Source organism: Oculina patagonica, chromosome 4, assembly GCF_052425735.1.
Source record: "Oculina patagonica isolate OP01 chromosome 4, crgOcupat, whole genome shotgun sequence".
Taxonomy (NCBI): Eukaryota; Metazoa; Cnidaria; class Anthozoa; order Scleractinia; family Oculinidae; genus Oculina; species Oculina patagonica.
Window position 1 is genome coordinate 40,643,296 of NC_135761.1, and position 6,165 is coordinate 40,649,460.

A 6,165-nucleotide genomic window follows, 5' to 3' on the forward strand; every position below is an offset into this window, starting at 1 on the left:
TTGCCAAGACTCCTTCTCCACTTCCTTTTCCTCGCCGCTGTTTCTTTCCTGGCGTTGTCTTGCCTTATGGAATAGTTTATCGTGATGTTGCTCATAACAGCTACTCTTTTGGCTGCTGCAAGCTTATCACACCTGTACAGGTTATCCAGAACGACCCAGATAGTCTTCTCGGTATGAATCCTTATTGATGTGCTCCACTGGATTAGTTGTCTCAAGGCCTTCCTTGTGGTCACTCTTCAAAGGTGTTCATTGAAATGTTCACAAAGGGAACACCAAGTTACCTCACTGTGCAGCTTGGGATATTAAGGTCACAAGATTCAAATTAATGCTTGGGTCCGAAAGGGAGTAAATGGCCAGATGTAGTCCACCACATTGTATAAAAGTACGAGTCTACATAAATTAAAAACTAAGATGATTAAAATACAGAAGTTTCAACTTAATAGTTTGTACACCAGTCAAACGGAAATCAACTTCTAAGTCATCCAATTTGAGGAGTTCTGTTGTTAGTCAACCCTGCTTAGCCTTAAGCCACAATTTGCCAGAAAAGGTGAAAAAGTTTTTTCTCTCCATTTAGGTTTGACTATGGAGTTTGTATTTTCATGAAGATTGCATTGCCAAATTCTCTTTTATTAGGAAACTCCTGAAGTCTCCACTGCTCAACTTTTCGCTTTAGTGATTCTTGGTCATCGCCACAGTATTTGTTTGCACTGATTGCTATTGCAGTACAACTTTGCAAATTCTGGTGGGCAAATTCAAATGAGCTCCGTGTGCCTCCACATTTCTTTTCCTTCTTGTCGTCTCCACGCCATGACTTTCGTATTTCAACTTTAGGTGATTCTGTGTGTGAAAAAAGATTTGGTTTTAATTGCAACCGTTATAATCTGAAAGAAACAAATAACTGACATTTACCTGATGATATCTTGCTGTTGAATTGGAGTTTTTATGGCATCAACTGCAGAAAGTTGGGGACGAGGAGTGACTGCACGCAGAACCTGCGATTGCAAAAGATTTAGTAACCTTTTTGATTTGCTGCCTGTGACACCCAATTATTTGATCCTACCGCCCAGTTTTTCATTCATCAATGCAGATGATTTCTTCAGTGAGGAGAAGCTTTAAAACTTAGAACTTTTTCAATACTAGTTCTAAACGGCTATATCGCATTCCCTCTATAAGATTCCTTAATAAATTGCATCTTGGTGTGCACCTCCAAGTGAATTATCAGAAATTTTTAATTCTAGTCATTTCCTCAATCGCCCTCCATCTCCATCATCGGTAAAAGCGCAGGAGAATGTCAAGCACGCATTGCAACCATCAGCATTCAGCAACCTCGCCACTACATTCCACAACACCAGCGGTCATGTCCATGAGGACGGTCCCCCACCCCCAGAAAAAGGAAATGACATCCCAGCATTTGGATTTTAATGGATTTGGCCGTTAAAAAGATTTTTATAAGAAAATTACTTACCCCTAGCCAGGACCACATGGCCTACCCCACGTTTGGTGCCTACCCAATGCTCACTAGTCCTTCTTGAAATGAACAGAGGGTGTAAGAGTTGCAGCCTGGGCAGAGAGGGTGGACGAGTAGAAAACTGGGAAGGGGTGTAAGAGTTAAAAACTGGGCAGGGGTTGGATAAGCAGATGGCTGGGCGGGTAAACAACTGGGAAGGAGGTGGATGTGTAGAAGACTGGGCAGGAGATGGATTAGTGGAAGACTGGATAGATGGTGGATGGGAGAAGCATCTGCATGTTTCCTTGATATATCCCTTGAAGTGTCACTTGCTAAGGAGGGCTGCTTTATGATGTGGTGCTGCTTCCAGGTGCAGAACTGCTTATTCCTGATGTGATCCGTCGCTCCTCTTCACATTCTTTCATAATCTGTGCTCTGTTTAAGGGTTAGTCTTTGTGCTGTCCTTTTTTGGCGCTTTTGTTTCTGCCTCGCATTACAAGCCTACAAAATTCCTCAACAGTATGATCTCTGAATTTCCCCATGCCAATGATAATTTACCTATCCCTTCAAGTAAGGTATGTGTAATACACACATAAAAAAATAATGTGGTAATAAATTACTATTCTTACCTAAACCAAGATCTGCCATCTGTTTTTATTGATCAAAGATCATGGCAGGCACTCATTGAAACCCACCAAGCTCTTACTTCTTGAGAATCTCTTGCAACTCATTCTTATGAGCATTACAAGGAAGTCTACGGGCAGTGCACCTCTAAAAGAAGGTCTTTAAAGGGTTTTATGCCACCATTTCTTTTGTGTTGACCAGCAGGATCTTGCAGAACTTTCTTTTTGCGCTTATATTTTTTTTTTTTCTTTGAGTCTTATGTGTGGTCTGTTGAGGGAAACTACAAGATGCTTGTACTTTCTGGAATCTCCACTGCAGCTGGCACATCCAGCATGTCCACCTTTCTGTTCCCAAGCCTTTAATTGTTGCTGCGGACCATCACCGTGAAAAAAATGCATAGTGTCAGAGATCTGTATACCACCTAATGTGGTCAGTTTTGTATCCAGGGTTCGTAAGCATGCCTTTCTGGTGTTGATGTATGCCAGCTGCTCAACCTCGGAGGACCCGCGCCTTCCCAATATGTACACGTGTGGTCTTTCATTAAAATATGGAACATCAAATTGTCACTCCAGACCAAAAAGTTGGCTTTTTGTTCAATTTCTTTCAGCTCGTCTTCCCTATCGCCTTATCCTCACCCAACTGCTTAAGTCTGGAACTGATTTCATCTTCTGTAATCAAGTCATAGTCACCTCTTATTCGCATAAACCCATCGACTCAAGAAAAGGAATCTTGCAGCCTGTTACGGTAAATGGTTTTGTCTTTATTTTCCCCATTTGTCAAGGTGACTTTCTTGAATGTTTGGGGTACAAACATTTCACCAAGAATGTACTCGCCACTTTCAATTTTGCTCTACAAAATAACAAATTGATAGGCACATAAATCAGGATGCATTTTTACAGCACTATATTTTCTTGCAAGGATTTTCTTGCTTGGTTTATTTATTGTATATTTCTTATGTTTACAATGCAACTTATTTGTAAGGGAAAGTACCAATATATCTTAATAAAAATAATAAAGTATTTTTTCGTTTGTCTCACGACGTAGTCACGTGTGATGGAGATCGCAATGTTTCGACTACACACTGCTAGTCTTCATCAGGCGATAAGGTCGATTGGTTATGCATAAACTTATAAAGCACGCTGCTGCAATGTGATTGGTTGGTTTTCAACAGCTGTGATTGGTGCATTTCGATCCTTGCTGTTCCAATGTCGTGTTGTTGTTTCCTTAGTGGTCTGCACTGTCTTTCTGTATCGGTGCTTGGATTGCTTTTTATAGCTCTGATAAGCTTCCTGGCTGTCAGCGTTTTGGCAGCAAAGAATTGGCTTATGGCTTCTGGATTTTGGAAATTGGTATGCTCTTTTAAATCAGCTGAAATTGGCACCCCACATTGAGCTATGCATCTTGGACACTAAATAAGCTGTTGGTGGGCCAATACGGAAATGATTAGAGTGATGTTTTCTTTGGTGTAGTGCTTGTACGTTTTATAGTTTCCTAAAAACTCCAGTATATTGCAGTCATGTTCTTCAACATTACCTGTTTTAATTTTGTTGAAAGCTTCCCGCTCATCTGCTGTATGTAATGTAAAATGTAAACGACACAAGAAGGAAAGCAATGCCTATACTTTCTTCCCAAAATAAGCACGAGGCAAGAAACGCATTTGATAGGCTAAGTGGGAAGTATTTTGCCTTTTTAAAACCATATAACAAAATTCTGGCAATGGCCTCGCATTGGCTCTTTTGATAGTTGTGTCTGATGCATGGTACCATTTCCTTGTCGCCAACAGAAGCAGACGTAAAGAACTGTTGCTAAAATGTGGCAATAACATCTCTTGTTACCCCAACACCTTCTCCTTCCTCTACTTCACCCCTTTCATTAGTAATGATGATGATGATGATGATAATAATTATAATAATAATAATATAACAATAACTATTATTGTTATTTAACATTACAATTCCTCTAATTTTCAGTCAATTAATCCCTTTATTGTTAATTTCTGGAATAAAGTTGATCTAATTTTCCCTATAATAAATTCCTCCCCTTTTTTGATAAAGAAGAAGTGGCACTGGCTGTTTAGTCAAGTATTCCCTTATGAACGAATACAAAGGTCCATTTTTCATGTGACCATGACATATCTCTTGTACCTTTTTTTGATTCCGTCTGCATCCAGCTTACAAGCTTGTCATGGGAAGCTTTATCTTCACCCTTAATGTGTGGTGGGGTCCATTTTACTATACTTCTCCGCAGTCCTTTTTCTGGTTTTGGCTACTTCTGGCTGCCATCTGGGTTTTTACGCTTACGAGACATTACATGATAAATTACATAACACTGCAAAAAAAGTTGGAAAAACTAAAATAAAACAGCACTAAAATAAGTAATAGACTTGTTATTTCCTGAGTTTCAACAACATCATTACGTGGAAATCAATCATCACTTTCCAAGAAAGGATGGAATGTTCAAATAAACATGTTTTATTCCAATCAAGCCCTTGAGGTTGGTGTGGTGCTTGTAGTTAGCAAACAGTACACTGCTTAGCATTTGGTACCCGATTTCTGTGCAGTCGATTATAACAACAACAACAAATGAAAACAAATATCATATATAAGATAGAAAGGTGACAAAACAAAAAACAATTGAGCACCTCGGTACACTGTGTTTTTAATTTTGCGCTGAGCTTTTACTTAAAGAATATAAGTAAGAAAAAAAAGCTGCTGAAACTATATATCACGTATGGCTAGTGCTTGCTTCAAATGCAGGTCGAATTTCAGCTGGAAGCAGTTCTATTTATCATGCAAGTGATTCACAAAAGAATGATGTCTTCCGATGGTACTTCATCTTCGGTAACTTCAATGTTGTGCGACGAGTCAAATCCATCAAACGAGATAGTACAGACGCCATCTGTTATTTGGGTTATCACCCCAGTGTACCACTTGGTGGTCCTTTCTACGTCCTCCTTGATCTCCATGTTCACTTTCTTTTTTAAAAGAAATGGCTGTTTTAGTCCTATTAGAGAAAGACAATATAAACAGCTATTTTTTAAAATTCTCATTCTTTAAAACAATTTTAAGGTCTGAAAAGACTGGAAACTGATAACAAAAACTGTTATCACGCATGAAATAACATTCATCGGAGTCTAATTTCATTGGTCAATTAAAGCTTTTATTTCAAATTTTATTCATACGTACTTGTCTTTCTGGTCTGCTTTTTTGTGCCTCATTCTGGCGAGGAATTTTGTCAGGGGCTCCTTCAGAAGAACAAACAAAAACAATTTTGTGAGCCATTTCACCTCTGAATGGTTATTGCTTTAAAAAAGGAAACAAAGACAAACAAATAGCCAGGCAGTCTTTCCTGTCTAATATAAACACTTATACATTCATGCACAACTTTAAGTATCATGTTTCTTATGTGTGCGTACTAATGACACATGCACCTTACTGAATGTTGAAATAACCCACCTTTGGGATTATCGGCATCTCCACGTTTGCCAAGACTCCTTCTCCACTTCCTTTTCCTGGCCGCTGTTTCTTCCCTGGCGTTGTCTTGCCTTATGGAATAGTTTATTGTGGCGTTGCTCATAACAGCTACTCTTTTGGCTGCTGCCAAGCTTATCACATCTGTACAGGTTATCCAGAACGACCCAGATAGTCTTCTCGGTATGAATCCTTCTTGATGTGCTCCACTGGATTAGTTGTCTCAAGGCCTTCCTTGTGGTCACTCTTCAAAGGTGTTCATCGAAATGTTCACAAAGGGAACACCAAGTTAACTCACTGTGCAGCTTGGGATATTAAGGTCACAAGATTCAAATTAATGCTTGGGTCCGTACATGGCCAGATGTAGTCCACCGCATTGTATAAAAGTACGAGTCTACATAAAATAAAAACTAAGATAATTAAAGGGCAACTCTCGGGAAATTTACCCCAATTTTTTATTTTTTCTATAAGTTGCTTATAGCAACAGGAATCTTTAGCAGGTAAATTTTTTAAGATACTGGCCAAAATGAATTTACTATGAATTTTCTTTAACGCCAATTTGGCGGCCATTTTGAAAACGTTCGGATTTTGGTACGTCACGTGATGCTACGTCACAGGTGTGGA

At 39.2% G+C, this 6,165-nt stretch overlaps 1 long non-coding RNA gene and 1 pseudogene across 1 annotated transcript; both read right to left on the bottom strand.

Annotated features, from left to right (window-relative positions):
- Nucleotides 1–580: 580 nt before the first annotated feature.
- Nucleotides 581–4,353, bottom strand: LOC144648452 (uncharacterized; annotated as a pseudogene).
- A 191-nt stretch (nt 4,354–4,544) lies between these two features.
- On the bottom strand, nt 4,545–5,644 carry LOC144650279 (uncharacterized). Its single transcript, XR_013570069.1, has 3 exons — nt 5,527–5,644; nt 5,257–5,315; nt 4,545–5,074 (listed from the first exon to the last, which is right to left on the bottom strand). It is a non-coding gene; the product is annotated as an uncharacterized LOC144650279 (long non-coding RNA).
- Between the last annotated feature and the right edge of the window lie 521 nt (nt 5,645–6,165).